The 17941-nt window shown below is 30.3% G+C and overlaps 1 protein-coding gene across 12 annotated transcripts in view; it reads left to right on the top strand.

Annotated features, from left to right (window-relative positions):
* Nucleotides 1-17941, top strand: part of LOC106686615 (uncharacterized) — a 220772-nt gene that overhangs the window by 7732 nt on the left and 195099 nt on the right. For 11 of the 12 annotated variants that reach the window (XM_067046908.1, XM_067046904.1, XM_067046913.1 and 8 more), the window contains exon 1: nt 8527-8675. The exons of the other annotated variant lie outside the window; for it this stretch is intronic. The gene's annotated coding sequence lies outside the window, so the exon portion shown is untranslated. Of the gene's footprint in view, nt 1-8526; nt 8676-17941 lie in introns of those variants that run through there. 12 annotated transcript variants of the gene reach the window in all.

Here is a 17941-nt window from a genome sequence, read left to right on the forward strand (position 1 = left end):
AGAGATTTTCTCTTTTTTGATTTTTTTTTTTTAAATTGAAAATTGTAGTTTATCTGATCTAGAGGTCAGGTTCGAACCATCGAGGGTCAGAACTGGAACGGTCCACAGGAAAAAACATATCAAGGTTGCCATTAATTGCATGCGAAAGACCATGCAATTGGGCTTATCTCTCTCACCTCCCTTCCTCCTCTCTCACTCTCTCTCTCTCTCTCTCTCTCTCTCTCTCTCTCTCTCTCTCTCTCTCTCTCTCTTTCTCTCTCACAACAACAATATATGTTTTTTTGTTTTCTTATCAATCAATTCACGAAATAATAGATGTTGAGTTGAACGCTTGCACTAAATACTTGTCTGAGTGTTTAATGCTCTTCAGTGTTGATATATAGAATACAAAATAATCATTTCTTTTATGTAATGATGTAGTTTTGTAATTTTTTTTATGTCCGTTCAGGGAGATATATTTTATCTTTGATCACTAATCATTTTTTCACAAATCAAAGAACATTGAAATTCATATGCAATAAGTCATTAATTTTATTTATTTTTTATTTTAATGAATAAATGTAAATTGTGTTCACCTTCTTGTGGTTTGTCATAACACTTCCAGTTCTTGTCCTTTTTTTTTAACCATAATCTCTGTACTGATTTAGAAGCAAATCCATATTGTATTTACAATATAAAATGGACTATTACAATTATTTAAAAAGATTCTATTAGCTTCAAGTTTAAAAAATAAATCATTAAAGTGAGGGGTCTGTATATCTAAGGAGAAAGCCTCATAAGTTATATTAAGCCTATTGTATTAAGTTGTAATAAATTATTTGTAAATATGTTTATGTTGGTCCTACAAGAATTTGATATTACGAATTTTAATGAGACCTTAGACATTCATATTAAATAAGTCTTGGTTGTATTTTTTTATTTTAACAAATATGTCTTTGTTCTCCTTTCATGGGATTTGTCGCAAAGTGTCAATTGAATTTATTATTAAAACCAAAACCACTGTACTGATTTAGAGGAAAAGTTGAATTTACAATGTAAAATGAAATATTAAAAAAAAATCACATTAAAAATTGTCGTTTGCGTTATAAATCAATATGGAGGCAGCCCCTTTCTATAAAATTTTGATAAATTATTTGCTAAAATGTTCATTTTAGTCATAAAAGAGTTTTTTATCTCTTTTAGCTTTGATGAAATATGCCAGCATCGAAGAGAAAATAATTTTTTTTTTATTTCAACAAAATAGAAAATTTTACAATGAGATCAAGACAGCATGTCAAGAGACTAGTAAGAATTCAGCGCCGCGATAGTCTTCTGGGTGGATTGTAATGGTTAGTAGTAGATGTTTCTTAAATCAATAGCTTGGAATTTATAGTGATAAAAAAAAAATTTAAAAACGAGTCGCCCTAAACTCGCTCGTTGTCACTCAAAAGATTAATCACTCAGTTTCGCTTCCAGTGGAAGAGAGACCTAGATAGTTGAAGGGATAGGAATAGGGCGTATAAATAATGTTTTCAGTGTATAGAACAAAATAATAACTAAAAAAATATTTCCCGCATCACACGACTTTAACACTATAAAAAACCTTATTTTAAGATTTCTCGAGGTTTGCGTAACAAATATAAACTTTGTTCCTGCCAATAATACAACAGTACAACAAAGTATCTCTATACATCAAAGGAGCTTCCGTATATTTAAATATATAAATGGAATTTAAAAATATTTCGTGTACTTAAAAAAAAAAAATCGTTCAATAGTTATCATACTTTTAAGATCCGTTAGATTTTTCGTGAATCACAAAATCGAAATTCGTAATCAAATTAATTAATATTATTATTTTTGTCTTATATTATATTCATATATTATTAATTATTTTATGTTACATTTTTATTTATGTTTAATATATATTCATGCTCAAAATTTTAATACGTTTTTAAAATACTTTTGAACCGAGGAAGTACGAGCATTATGTTATTGTACTTGAGATAAACTTAGGTCCTTATGTACTTGGCTGTTTATAGTTCAAGATATTTTTTTGACTCATATTATCATATTCTTCTTGAAATACTTTGGTACCTTTGCATACTTGATATTTCGGTCAGTGACCTTAAGGACTTCGGTATCGACCCTTGGCTAAGACCCAAAGAATGGTTGAAGAATGCTCTTAGTTCAGTAAACTGCCCGACCCAATCATCAATCACACAATCCTTTGTTGATCATCTCCTTCATTTCCAGAATACTTTCTATTTTCTCAGGAGAGTTTTATGATGTTTATTCCAAATTGTTCATGCAGTATTAGCATATAGTGATAAAAATTTTTAAAGTCGATAATAATGTGATTTGTGATGAGGTTGCAACATAAAAATGAGTTACAATGCTGGTGAGAATTAGTTAAAATAGTTAACTGATTAATAATTAATTAAGTTAGTTAGTAATTACCTTAATTAATAAGAGGGATTGATGTGAACTTTTGTAAAATTAAGGTGAAATGAGTGCGTGCCCGGACAAATGCCCGATGCTACCTTAGCATCAGTGTATTGGTCTACTCCTCATAGATACTATTTCGAGGATAAGATAGTTAGGGGGTGGTCAGAATATAACAAAAATAAGCTGAAAGTATTTATTTAATAGTGCTAACGTTTCGGCCAGAATTTCTAGCCTTCATCAGGGTTAAGAACAACAAACAAGATAACAACTAATGATTAAAAAATAAATAAATAGAATGACATATAGTAAATAATTGTACAGAATGAAATTAATAAAAATAAAGTTATAAAAAAGTGGAAAATAAAATGTAAATATAGGTAATTGAATAAGTAAAATAAAATAATTAAGGAAATAAATATTTAAAGTTATATAATACAAAGGAATATGAATATTTTAGTTTATTAACAATTTAAAAATTAAGATTATAGAAAGAAAAAAATAAATAAATAAAAAATAAAATTGAGAGAAAGAAACGATAAACGGGAGATAAATTAAGCGGAAGGATAGTAATCTTACGTAATTTTGTATTATAGTTTTAAAATTAGAGTATTATTTAATATATAATTTAAAATTATAAGATTAGAATTCATATCCCCTGAGTTAAAATAACTGGAAATTAATTTAGATTTAATTTTTCACAATTTTCACTTTTTAAATAATTTTTATTTAACTTTTTCTCGTAGGATCGTTCGTGGTCCGAATAACTAATATTAATTTTGTTCCTGACAAGAATACTACAATTTAATGAAATCAAACAAAGCCGTTTATACATAAAGGAATCGGGAGAGTAAGATTACAATCGGCTGTCTCCGATCTTCCAGTCTCTATTTCTCCATTTTCTCCTTTAGTTAATTCTCAAATTCTTTAACAGTTCATATTTAATCATTGATCATTACTATTAACTATACGAAATAATTCATTATTTCAAATAAACAAAATTAAACGTGCTTTAGAAGAAAATTCGGCATTTAAGCCCTGTAAAACTATTTGAATGAAGATAAAACAGACTACTTAATAGTAGATCATTTACTTTGTTATAGTGAGTTTAATTAAAAATGTTAGAGTCGTCTTTTTGATTGAAGAAAATTAAAAACATGTGTAAAATCGATTTTATAAAGTTCTTCACCCAGTTAGTCGATTATATCGAAAAATATCTGTCACATCCTAGACGAATTGTTTTTTATTACATATTTAGGGCATGATATGTAATTTCAGTTTAATAGGAATTTTAGTTTTTTTTTTTATATCTACGTTTTCTCCTAATTGAATAATTAAACAGAGCAAATTTTAAATTTAGCTCATTTTACATAAAATTTTGAACAATAAGTTCACTTGATGTTTTATTATATATTTTTTTACAGTTATCACATCCGTTTTGTGCCTTTTGATTCGTTCCGCTTAAAAGTTATGGGATTTATGAACTAAAACCAATCAATATCGCAATAAATGTTCTCATAAATATTCAGAATATTATTTGACTATTTTGATGTAACTGTATTAATTATTTTTCATTTAAAATTCTATAAATGGATTATTTTTTTTATTACGTGCGAAATTCGCATTTCAGAATTCATCAATTGAAATTTAGTTCATTTAACCAATTCTTTTTCGTGGATCCCCTTTAACCATGCTATTACTCATATAATAAATCCGTTAGTAGAAGTTTAAGTCTTAAACTTTAGAAGGTACAGCACGATCTTAGAATTTTTTTTTTGTTGCACATTTCCTAAATTATGCAACTACATAAGAGCCAGACTGTGGAAAAGCAAGTGGAAAAATGCTGAAGCTTGTCTTTTTATGAAAGTTTGTGGTTGTAACTCTCCGGCATCATCATCTTTATTTGATAAGCTGGTGGGCGAATGCTACCGCAAACTACCGTGGATTTGATGGTCTTTTTAGCTGTATGCTTGAAGGTCTTGATAAAAATTGCAATAAACAAAAACATAATTCAAAAGCAACATTTAAATACATTTTTTTAATAATATTTATTTATTGCTATTTATAACTGTACATTATAATACATTTAGTAAATCTGATCTAAGTTAAATTGGAGTTTTACAGGCGTGTAGAGAAACTACCGATTGGTAGTACTCTAATGACATTTTACATTAGCTGGTCTCGTGGCCATCTTCTTTTCAGGCGCCTCGGAGGATTGTCAGGAATGGAAGAGGATGCAAGATTAGAAACTAGGGGGTTTGAGTGGTTAGAGAGTTTATAATGGAAGGAGTGATATCTGGTTCGGGCTAGATCGGTTAAATAGGGAACATTAAGGTCTTTATGTATGATTTTATTTGTGACTAAGTAAGGAGCATTGAAGATTTTATGAAGGATTTTGGATTGTAAGGATTGAATACGAGAGGAATTCAAAGGTTTAGCGGAGCCCCAATGCTCAACTCCATATGTCCAGATTGGCCTTATTACAGTCATGTAGATCAGTCTTGCAATTCTCGAAATCGACGTGCAGTTTCCTGTCTTTTCAGTCTTGTGTGAGGATTCCACGTTAATCGTTTGTCCAAATGTAGTCTGTTCGACAGGGGTAAGAGTAACATCATTAAATGAAACTAGGGCAGTCAGTAGGTTTACGACGAAGTGTAAAGGTAATTTGATGGGATTTGTTGGAATTTATCATTTAAATACATAAAAAAATTACCTTGAAAGTTAGTACCTCAATGTTTAATTAGTCCTTCACTATGTATGAAGTAAGGAATTGGCGTTTTTTTTTTTTTTAAAAGGTGCCTACCACTCTATGTGCTTTTCTAAGAAAAAAAATAATGAGTAACTTTACTTTTTATACTATATGAGTAACTATACTACTCTTTTTGAAAACCCAGTAATTAACGCAAAAGAATCATTTAGTTTCTCTTACCTTTATCAAAATTCACGCTGGTGAGGGATTGGCACCTTTGATTGACGAGAACTGACTTCTGCACCTAGAATTCTCAAATGAACCGAAACTCTGATAACCTCCCTATTATAACCGGAAAATGTTATTCAGAGTTTGACGCCAACCTGAAGTTGGAAGTTGTACTATGAAGAGTGGTGGCGCCTATTCAAAAACACGAAGTCCAGAGGGCTTGAGACTATTCGTTGGTAAACTAAAAAGGCTACTTACCATTGAAGCATTACTTGAGAAGCTTAGAAAATCATATGATAAAAAATGATAATAAGATCCCTTATATTAGTATTAATTACACTCAAAGTAAGAATTTCTTGTCGAAGGATACATGGGGGACTAACTTTTGGAAATTTGGAATCCAAATTTCATCATGAAAATTGGTGAATATTTCGAATAAAAATGACTGGAAAAAAAAAGTGGGTGTGTTTATTCTTAAATGGTTAAAAAAATCCGACTCTAATTTATAAACGGATCTCATAACGTTCAAGGGACGTTATTTTGCACAACTTGAGAGAATCACTCAAATTTACTTTTTTATGAATCATTTAATTGGTGTATTATCATAAATTTTCTTCCTCAATTCAATGCCCAAATCGTTCTTTTAATATGTAAAAATTCACAAATTGATTATAGTGGTACTCAAATGTGTGAATAATTTTTTAAGTTATAAACATATTTTCTGTAACGGTTTTGAATTTTTAAAAAATTATTTTAAAGCATCTAAATTAATATTTGATTATATGTTTTCAATTTCAATAAATATTGATTTCAAATAATAAAATATTGGCGAAACACTGGTGCATCAAAATTGAACAGTAATTTGGTACCGCCAAACTAAACAAAACTCTTTTTTTCGTTTGCGTATAGTCAATCTTAATCCTTTTTGATTTTTTCCAAAGCTTTTGATACTGTTGATCATCACATTCTTCTATCCAAACTCCATAACTTATCGTAATTCACTAACACTAACACTATCCTTTCTTATTCCATCGTTCATTGACAAGGGTATCTCTTATAAATCTTTTTCATCTCCTTCCTTCCTTTCGTGTGACATTTCTCAGGATTCCTTCCTTTTCTTTTATTATTGTTATTTATTCATTTTAAATTTACCATCTTCTCTATAGATCGATCACATGAAAGAACACTTACTGGCGAATCTCTTGAATTAGATTATCTTCGCAGACGTACAAATATGTGCCAATGATCAAGTTAATTTCCAAGAGGTTTTTTCATGAGAGCCCTTAAGCATGTCTAGCCGATTAATGTTTTATAGAATGCAATAAATCGATCTTGAAGATGTATTGATGTATTCTTATCTTTTTATTTATTTATACATTTAATATCCATAAACGATAAGGAAGGAAAAAAAACTTATTTACTTGATTGCTCATATCCAATTCCTAGGAATGTAACACGATAATCCTATATGATTACGTTGATATATGGATGTCGATACGATGTCGGACTGGAAGTTTAGTCAAGTGTCAACCACCAGCAATTTTATAATTCAGTTAAGATTTTGTGCTAGGAATAATTAACATGGCAGTGTTATTTGGTTGTCTGCTATTTTTATTGTTAGTTAGGGGTCTGAAGTCTTCAATTTTGTGGATCACTGTACAAATTAATCAAAACCTCGTTGGATCACAACGTTTTCACATCAAGAGATATCCCCTGGTTATTTATTATCAATTGATAGAGTCAAGTGGTGTCAGCAGATTATTCATCAATTTAGCAAAATTGTATTATCTCCTATCAGATAAAATGATTGAACTAATAATGATGTTTGATGTAGTTAACAGGGAATTATTGACTTTGAATATACAAACAATACGCTAGGTATCATATTTCCTCTGACGTATTCAGCAACTGCTTCGTTGGCACCTGAAAGTAGAACCCCACTTAATATGAAGTGATAGTGTATTTATTACGATGTATTGTTTATTTTGATCTTTATTACCATTTGAAAACCGCTGGCTCCTACTCAACTCCTCAGGATTCTCCCAAATTTACTTCTATTGCACTGTCCTGGGGATTTCGAGGCAAAACTAAATCGTTTAATTAATTGGTTTGTGCATTCATCTTGGGGATCTACCACCCATAACCCTAATTTCTGTTAAGGTGCCATTATCCTCCTTCCTACCGTATTAAGTATTTCCTAGCATCTTTCCTCAACCAAGTTACATTCTCCGGCTCCTTAAATACAAATCCTCTATTTATTTCCCTTCCGGCTTTTGACAGATCTTTCCTTATCAGATCATCTTCTCTGAAGAATTCCATTCCTATCTTTTTCCGTCGCTCCTTTAAGTGCTTAATCCATATTTTAATACGCCTATTCCATCGCTTCCTTTCCACCTTGTTCCAAAAGCATAGAAATTGATTTTCTCTTTTTTCAAACAAACTTTTTAAATAGAGAGATGATTTTATTTTTCGCACATTCTGTATTCATTAAGATTATTTTGATTTGTTCAAACGTAATTAGTAAATGGATCTTTGTCCTAATGTTAACGGATTTTATTAATATTCATTTAAAATTTGTAAACATGTACATTAACATTATTTGCCCGTTTTTGTTTAGGTATCATTATGTCGATTTTTTTTAAATTTTTGTGAGTTTGTAGATTTGTTTTTCACTCTAAGATACTGAAGCCTAATTTTTGTTTTCTTTTATGTTATTCTGAAGTGACGTCCCAGAATAAATAAAGAATTATTATTATAAAAACATTATTTATCTAAAATAAGAAATGCAATCATCTTAAATTCCTAATAACGTTTTAGAGTAAGACTACGAGAGTATTTCTTTCACTGTACAAGAAGGTTGGTTGACTGGATTTGGAGGATTACTGTTAACGAAGGAACTAGATGTCATTCAACAGGTGTTGCATTGCAAAAATATTTGTATATTTCATACATAGGACTATTGCAGAAGTACGTAATGTCATATATGCCATTAAAGCCGTTTTAAATGAGCATTTTTCTGTAACTATGTAACCGGGTCAATTCTATGACTTGAGATGAGATAGCCAGATAACGTCATCGAACCTGCGTACCAACGTCATAGTTCGGATTTCACAATTGTACCCAAAGGGTTTGTGTGCGAGGATGCTCCTGCGTTGAAGGGCCCAGCCCGGATCAATACCGAGCCGCGGAGGAGTTGCCCAGTGCGCCAGTCTACCTCCAGCACAAGTTGAAGCAAGGGCTCTTCGAACCCGCACATATCAAATGGACTAAATCTCATTCACAAAGATAGCTATGCCGTTCTGTTTAAGCAGTAACATCAAAGAGAACTTCTTTGAAGGTAAGCCATTCCTCCATGACTGTCATTATGATAGTGTCTTATCTCGACTGACTATTGCACAATCTCTATCGGGCGATATCAGCGCCTACTGTCATTTACAGATGTGATAGTGCTGGATTGCTATGCATTGTGAAGGTTCAGGACCCTACTTTTTCCATTTTTAAATAGCAATTAACAGCAGCGTTTCATGTAACTGCACCTGGAGGAAAGAGTCTTATATTTTGATTAATTATCCAAAAGAGTAATTTTAGATTAGAATTTAGAAACTTAGTCAATGTTACCCATGTCCTTCATCAACTGACCATTTTTTTAAAAATAAAAATAATTCATGTGCTGTCATTAGATTTCAAGATCAAAGGCTCCAGCTTTCAAATGCCAGTAAATAATTCATATGTTTAAATAAATAAATGATTCTTCGGTGTACATCTATTTGATCATATCTTTTTCTTTTATAATTATACTTGAATTGGCGACTTGCCAAAGGTTTGGAAACTTAAGAATTTGTTTGAATCTTCAAACCATATCCTATTCCTTGTTTAACCATTTTATTTAAAATTGTAAAATCGCAAATGACACCTTCAGAGTAGGTTTGTAGAAGAAGAAAAAATAAGCAATATGATTCTTGAAAAGAAATCTCTAAATTTTAAGAAAAAAATATAGGTCATGTATGTAAGTTACTGTCACATATTAAATACCCAATACAAATTTTACTACCTCTCTCGTTGTATGAGCAATTTCTTTAAATTAAAAAAAAAATTATATCTTCTAGTTAAGTTTTAAGAAAAAAAAAGAAATTTCAATTTCATTTTTGTAAGGAACTGTAAAAAAAAATTTGTTATCATCATTTTTTAAGTTATTAATACATTCTTGTCTTTTTCTGTGAATCTGGCCTTGAGAAATTTTGATACAACTTCATCCTTAGAATACATATGTCTGGAAGTAATATAACTACAATGAAAGAAAAATAAAATGTGTCAGTTGAAATAAAATTTAAATAATAAATTACAAAAAAAAATCGGACATATTTCGTTCCTTATTAGATTTTTAATTTTATTTATAGTGCTGATGAATTTCGACGTATAAGAGGTCAACAAATTTCAAATATTGTTTTTGAACTACAAAAAATATTACAGAATGGTTCATTATTTATATAATAATTCATAACGATTGACTTATACATACCTCTTATGGTTTTAATATTTTAAAAATGATTATTTGAATTGGACATTTTTATTATTTTATTTTTGTTGGTACCCTTAGGTATAATAATTCCAAAACACTTAATATTCACCTTATCTTCAGAGATATGGTAAAAAAAAATTCAAACGGCGGCCATTTTAAAACAAAATGGCGGATAGTATTTTTGTGTTCTGAGGAATATCTTGGGGTGACCTGTGACTGATGTCAAATCTAAAAATATCTGTCATGTGTTCTCGGATAAAAACTGACGGCAGACGGACGGATTTTTTTTTTTTTTTGAGATGAAATGAAAAAAATATTTTACTCTGCGACAAATGTCTCCCAAATGTCTTCCCCAAGAATAAATACATGGCTTACACATTATGGTTATTTATGGGGCAAACATTTATAAAGTTTAAGTATGCAAAATTAATTTACATTAGGATCTAGGTTTAATTACAGTTTATAACAGTAATCTATATATGCCTATTTACATTGTTCACATTGATGCGGAGGTTTGGCTATGTTCTAAGTGAAGGAATAGGTGTTTAAAGGAAAGAATGGATGGGAATTGGCGAATGGAGATGAGAAGAGAATTCCAGAAGCAGATAGCACATATGACGAAGGATTTGCTAAAGTATGAGTGGGCGTATATAGATCAATCGGTTGGGTTCTGGTGCTTAATGAATGAATGGATGACCGTACAGTGTGGAGGTCAAGGATATAGGTAGTTTTTTTTATTTTAAAGACTTAGAATAGGAAAACACCAAGGAGATATTGCCTTTGGGAGGTTGGGTAGAGCCACTTCAATTCGGTATACCAGCGGGAGACTTGAGAGCGCCTTGGAAACCCAAAGATAAATCTTACAAAACAGTTCATGAGTCTCTTCAGTCTCTACTCTAGACCTGCAGATAGCCCTCCATAGACCAAGGAACCGTAGTCGAAGTGGGGGAAGACGAGAGAGAATACTAGGAGCTGACAGGTATTCTGAGGGATGGAATCTCGGAATCCTAGAAATTTTTTAAGTACAGTTATGGATTTGCGTGTGATTTGGGAACACGAGACTCCAAGGTTTTTTTATTGTGGTGTAGATGTGTATCGGTTGGTTTTTAAGGGATAGTAAAGGAGGGAATAAAGAAGACACTTGGATCCAATAAGAAAGACCTAGTCTTTACAGCATTCAATCTGAAATTATTGTTTAACGCCTTTTCGCCAATGATATCTATACCATTTTGTATCTTTTGGATGGCCTCAAGTATATCGGAGGGATGAAGGGATAGGTTGATTTGGAGATCGCCAGCATGTAAGTGTTATTGTGAGTGGCAAATGGAATCAGGGAGATCATTAATGTAAACGAAGAAAAGGGTTGGTGAAAGTGAGGACTCCTGTAGAACATTTGTCAGAAGAAGGAGGGGATGGAGATTTGTTGGGAATGTTGACTGATTGGAAACGATGGGATAAGAAGGAAAAGAACCACTTTAGTACACTATTTGATATGGAAAGGTTTTGAAGTTTAGTGAGGAGGATCTTATGGTTAACTGAGTCAAGGCTTTAAAAATCAAAAAGGACTAGCATACAATTGGAGGTCTTGGGAAATTTTCAATAAAGCGGAATATGTGGAATGTTGCGAGTGAAAACCGATTGGAAAGGATTAAGGAGAGTTTTTGTTAGAGTAAATTATTAAGTTGGGATTGAACCAATCTCTTAAGTGGCTTGGACAAATTAGAAATAATTGATATTGGCCGGAAATCGGAAACTGAAGAAGGAGAAGTTAATTTGTAAGTCAAACCATTGGATTAAGACTTTCTTCCAGGCATTGATCAAAAATGGAATTTTGAAGGGAGAAGTTTTAAATGTGCAGAAGGACAAGAAGAATGACGAGAAGATAAGGTTTGATGATCTTAACAGGAATTTGGTCGGGGTCGTAATCGTTAGTTCAGCACTTGAGGATTACAGAGATTAGGTTATCTATGGAAAGATGGAACTTGGGAAGACATCCAGCCCAGAATCCTGGGTAGCCATACGTTTTTATTTTTGGCAAGATTTCTTATTTATTTTTGTATCTTATCCTAACTTTTCTTCTTGATCATTGAATGGTACCCTTGAACCTCTTCGAGGCCTTCTTGGAACATCTGCCTCATCTTAAAACTTAGTTCTAACTCACTTTCAGTTTCTAACCTGATCCCTTTTTGTTGATCCAATAATTCTCCGGTGGAATTTTATTTCTGCGGCTTTTGTTCCGGCTTGGCAGTTCATCCGTCAGAAAACAACTGAAAGTACATCATAAACGTACATAGCTTTGAACCTTGCTCAATATTTCTTTTTCATATTGTTGTATTATATATTTGATTAGAGAGTGGGATAGCTCAGTAAGGCGCGCCCAGGCTCGAATCCGGCTGTGGCCACTCATTATATATTCTGTTACTGAAGAAGTGAGTGAACCCTGTGGATTCGGGAGTCCTCCTGGCGTACTTTAGAAAAATTTAAAGTGGTGGTCTGTTGTCCCTAAACGTTACTGGAATACTTCATGTCAAGTATGAAACCTTCTTCATAAGTACACGAGTTTTTTACCTGATACTCACGTGGTATTCCGTAAATAACCCATAATTGCTGATTACAAATCAATGATTAAAACAAACAAATTTTCGAAAAGTGCTTTTAAATCTTCAAGTTTTTGGTTGAACGCGAGTCAGTATTATAAATAACATTCCACGCAATTATTGTATATAGAATCAACAATTAGCAATGGAATGTCAATGGTCAGAACAATATTTTATATTATTTATTTTCTTCAAACCCCTATGTAATTTTTTTGTAACATTCATAATATGCATATATTATTCTTTCATAACATCTAATACTATAGATTTTAAGTTATATATTTTTTATTATATGTTTTTGTATACACTCACCAAACCACTTCTAGTAGCTTTTCCATTTCTTGGATATTTTCTAATTCAGTTTCATCTTAGAATACGATTCCGCCATATGTTGGTGGCGGAGGTGTTTTGTTATAAAACCTTTCTTAAGTTTCAATAAATCTGTCTTATATAATATTCCATTTAGCAATTTTTATAGCGTCTTAACTGTGAGAACATTTCAGTAATAATCCTCCATATAGAAGTATTGGTCTTATAATATGTAGGTCTTATACTAACACAAAAAGTTAAAAAATTTATTTTTTGTGAACGATCTAATTACTGGAACTTCAAGTCTGATTTATTTTATTATTTGCGTTAGATTCCTCGTTTATTTAGAAGGCTTTAGGTTTTGTCTCCATAGCATTATGATATATAGGAACAGAGCAGTAACCTCAAACATCAACCAATCTGAAATACGTTTTAAAAAGGATACTTTCCCGTTTATTTAAAAAGAAGCTTTCCCGTCAAGGTATCGTTTGCAATTACAATAGACGGTTAACAATATATTGAGCTTATTGGATTTGATTTTAGATACATACGGAAAAAAATTATGTTGCATTATCTAGATCAAAGTATGGAGAAGCTATTTCATACTTACACCTCAGAGAAAGAAGGGAACTAAAATCGTTCACTCTGAAGTACTGTTAATTTTATTTAAACTGCATAATAAAAGGGGAATTATTATAGAGCCATCAAACTGAAAATTCTTTCTATTCAGTGAGTTTTTATTTTATTTTTTTTTTGTTCATTGTTCTGTTATTGCTCTCAGAAATTTCGGGTACCATTCAGTGAACTAAATGTACCTGGGCATGTACTCATGTACTTATACTTCTAGCCACCCATTTATTATTGTCCCCTAATCTGTAAATGGTTAGTCATTTTTTTTTTATTCCTTCGAAATAAAGTATATATACCATTAGTTTAACTTTCTTCAACATTAGTATTGCGTTTCTGAAGTTGTTCCATTATTTAAGTACAGGTTTTCTCAGCCTTGCGCAATGCTTTTGAAAAATAGATACTGATACTATAAACAGCAATATCATTTAAAAATATGGAGTCTTTTGATTACATTGGTGACAGAACTGCACCTTGTGGTACTCCATGTTCTATCACTAACCCAGACAATTGAACTCCGATGACTTAAGAACGATTTTAGGGCATTGTAAAGTTTACCAGTCTAGGATCCGAACGATTTTTTGATATTGTTACACTTAAAGCTCTTAGTGAGACTGATTCTAATAATTATGAAGTCAGTCTCCTGTTGAGGAATGAATATGTTTTTGAGGAAGAAATCTAGTTGAGTTCAAGATAATGCTGTAGGATGATGATCGGATGGCAGTGTTTAGGTTTTGCTGGTTCAAGATTCTACAGAGAACAAGGATGCACGTTTCCTGGCACATCTTTTATAGGCTAGAGATATACAGATGTGTTAGGTATGGTTAAATAACAAAAAAAAAGTTCAAGATAAGAAAACAACCAATAAAAAAAATAATAATTAGGAAAGAAAAGAAAAGTGAAAAATCTTAGTATACAAAAAAAGTAGAAAAAATAGTAAAATATAACTAACTAAAAAAAAAAAAAATTGTACATTTCAAATATACAAAGATAGTAAACAGAGACAATATAAAATATAACTAACTAAAAATACAATAATAATAAAAAAATTATTCAGGTAGAAGTTAGGGAATGTTGAAAATATAAAAAAAGTTAAAAACATAAATAAACACTCAAAAAATTACTCATATTTGACTTATTTTATAATAGAATAAAAAAACTGGAAAATTCTCGGAGAATCAAATGTAAATTGAAACATTTTGAAAAAAAACTGAACTATTAAACAAATGGTTAATAACATTCAAAAGCGAATAATAATAAATACAATATTAATAGCAATATTATCAATAAAAAAAAAGAATAAAAAATATATTTCTTTCCACTTATTCATAGTTACTCATATGAATTATATGAGATAATCTAACAATAGTGAAAATTTGGGCAAAGAGTTGAAAACATATATTGTTTTCTTTGAACTTTAATTCTGTTTTAATTAATGTTAAATCGAAAATAAAGCATAATAATATTTATTGTCCGACGTTTCGACCCACTTTGTAGGGCTTCCTCAAGGCTGTTCCAGACGATAGGCTAAACAGGCATGATTGCTAATTAAAAATTAATGATTAAAACAAATAAAGTTTCGAAAAGTGCTTTTAAATCTTCAAGTACTTGTTTTAGCGCGAGTAGTTTATTTTTGTATGTCTGTTTAATCGTCTTGAACAACCCTAATGAAGCCCTACAAAGTGGGGCGAAACGTCCGACAATAAATACTTGAAAACTATTTTGTTCTTCTTTTTGACCGCTACTCTGACAATCTTCTTCATATTTTAAATTACACAATCAACTAAATATATATACAAACAAATAATGGGTTTAAGATGGAAAACGACGCATATGTTTTCTCATTTTCAAGGATTTGAACTCTATCACGTATAGATAGAACACACCACGAATATTTTCCTGTTAAGGATTTTACATTTAAATGCTTAATATGTTTACATACCTTAATGATTTACATAACATCTTATGTATTGGTACAGTTTGAATTGATCTATTTGAACTCCGGAACAAAATAAAAAAAAATCATTATTACAAAATACAATGAAATAAATTCGTTTTCTGGTGCTTCGAAAATGAAAAGTGTTATTGATTCATTTAATTTAATTTTTCTGTCTGTATAACAGGTTTTATTTATTCATTATATTCCGTTATGATTGCTATAATATTTGGTGAAATGAGAAAATTACAGAAATAAAAAAATATATATCTCTCCTATTACTTTTTATAACTTTTTTTTGTATTCTAAAAATATATTTTTTTTAAACATATTTATTGAAATTTACAACTATACATTCAGTAAATTTGATCTCAGTTGAATGATACAGGCGTGTAGATAACTATCCGTTGGTAGGACTCTAATGACGTTTTTACACTAGCAGGTCTCGTGGTCATCTTCTTTTTAGGCGCCTCGTTGGACTATCAGAAAAGGAAGAAGATGCAAGGTTAGAAACTAGTGGGGTTGGGTGGTTAGAGAGTTTATAATGGAAGGAGTGATATCTGGTTCGGGCTAGATCGGTTACATAGGGAATATTAAGGTCTTTATGTATGATTTTATTTGGCAAAGTAAGGAGTATTGTGGATTTTACGAAGGTTTTTGGATTGTAAGAATTGGATACGAGAGGAATTTGAAGGCATTTTAAAACAATATAAATCTGATAAAAAATTTCAGATTTATGATTATTGTATTTTTTTATTAAACAATATTCAATATGACAAGACAATAATTAGAGACAGAAAAATAATTTATGAAAATACGATTTATTTTGGATAGTTTCCCTTCCAATTTTGACTACCTATAAAAAAATAAAGTAAATTTCTTTTTAGGAAAACAATAATTGTAAAGAAAAAATAAATTATTAAAATCGACTGATTATTAAAAATTCGTTTAAAAACCTTTTTTTCAAATCATTTTACGTGAAATTAACCAATTTGTTTTATAAATTTTAGAATTTCTGAATAAAAATCAGTTAAAAGTATGTTTAGTCTAATGCCAAACCTTGTTACGTGTTAAAGATAGTAATTGGCTTAAGACACGTCATGTTTAAACAATATACCAATTGACTAATGCACTTTTAAGTACGTGTCCTTCTGTTAATTTTTTTTTTAATTTTTTTGTAAAATACATCCCAGAATTTTTTGGTTCTAGTTCATTTTGATTTTGATTACAAATATATTTAATTAAATCCACTATTCTTAATTGGGGAAAACTTCGTGGTTGAGCGTGATCTTGAACGAATCACCTCCTTACACAACCATTGTTCAAAAAACAGTACTTGAAAAGTATTGAATCCTTCATGGGTTATAGCGGTTCATATTACTACATATTATATGCCATTATAGCAAGGCGTTTTAAATAATTTAAAAAATAACTTTTTATATCACATTTTAATACATCTTGGACAAAAAATTACTTCGTAATTTTTTCTTTCTGTTTAAAAAATGAAGGAACGAATGTTTTTTTAAATACATATTTTGACTCAAATAGACTTAACAGTGATTTAATGGTTTAGGTTACGTGGTTCATTAACTTTTTGACGCATTGCAGAATTATCTCTGATTTAACTCTCAATTATTGCATAAGTCGGTTACTTATGAAGTTATAAAGCACTTCTACAGAACGCTTAAAACAAAGTTCTGTAAACTGTTTTAGTAATTGCTATACTTAGTTGAAGTTCGAGCAACGATCTATGGTTGTGTCTTTAGCTATCATTTGTCAGTGATATATTAACAGTTCCCTCCATGCTTATTCGTGTTAAGCTCATGAGCCATTTGTTTTTTATAATTCCATTTCATTCATATATATATTTTATTTATTTCTGTTCATTATTTTCAATGTTGAACATTTGCAATCGACCAAGTAAAAAAAACTCTAATAAAATTAGCACTCAAGATTTTGCTCAGGTTAACTTTTTTTCGGTTTTTCAAAAATTGAAGAACATTCAAGATTCATAGGAAAGACAATTAAATTGTCTAAAACGTTGAGCTAAAAACCAAAATATGCAATTTTATTTTTAAAAACTCTTTTCATAGAGCAAATGCTTTTTAATTTTTTAATTATCATTCAAGATTTTGCTAAGAATCTAGGGGAAACCCGTTCACTTTTTTTCAGTTTTTTTTTTAAATTATAAAGAATATTCATAGAAGATAAAATTTAATTGTTGAAAAAGTTTAACTAAGAATGAAAACAGATTTTTATATGGTTAGTGCCTTTTGGGAACAAAAATTTGGAATTTTCATTAAAAGTCGCAGGTTCTAGTAGAAACTTATTTTATTTTTTTTTTCATTTTTTAAAATTGTAAGGAACATTCCAGCTGTTCATAGAGTGGGCAATTAAATTGTTATAAAAAAAGTTAAAATAAAAGCAAAAATATACCATATTTAATTTTTTTTTTTTTTTAATTTATAGAGTTGAAAGACAAAAAATTCTTAAAATAGACTTGTTTGTATTAGATTCGCTTTCAATTTTAACATTTTATCTAACTTTGGTTTGAAAAATTTTTTAAAATTATTTTGCCTAAAATTGTTTAAAAATGAATTTACTCAACAATTGTA

The sequence above is a fragment of the Halyomorpha halys genome, unplaced genomic scaffold, assembly GCF_000696795.3.
Source record: "Halyomorpha halys isolate HHAL.00 unplaced genomic scaffold, Hhal_1.1 Scaffold36.1, whole genome shotgun sequence".
NCBI classification, from domain to species: Eukaryota; Metazoa; Arthropoda; class Insecta; order Hemiptera; family Pentatomidae; genus Halyomorpha; species Halyomorpha halys.